The following is a 231-nucleotide window of genomic DNA, read 5'->3' as shown; positions in this document are numbered from 1 at the left end:
CCCCGCCGTCCCGCTGGTCACCATGCCAAGCCCTTCTACACCGTTGACCCTCGGGGCTTCCTCTCGATGCCCTCCTGGGTGACGGACTTCTGCAAGGACACCCCTTCGCCCAGGGAAGGAGAGGAGCCAGATGGCCCTGGCAGACTGGGGACGGGGGACCGCAGCTCCCCGCTCCCTCCTGAGCTGGAGCTGGGCAGCGGAGTCAGCAAGAGGAACAGATGAGGGTCCCTG

The sequence above is a fragment of the Acanthisitta chloris genome, unplaced genomic scaffold (genome assembly GCF_000695815.1).
Source record: "Acanthisitta chloris isolate BGI_N310 unplaced genomic scaffold, ASM69581v1 scaffold32815, whole genome shotgun sequence".
Classification (NCBI taxonomy): Eukaryota; Metazoa; Chordata; class Aves; order Passeriformes; family Acanthisittidae; genus Acanthisitta; species Acanthisitta chloris.
Note: the sequence above shows the minus strand (reverse complement) of the source record.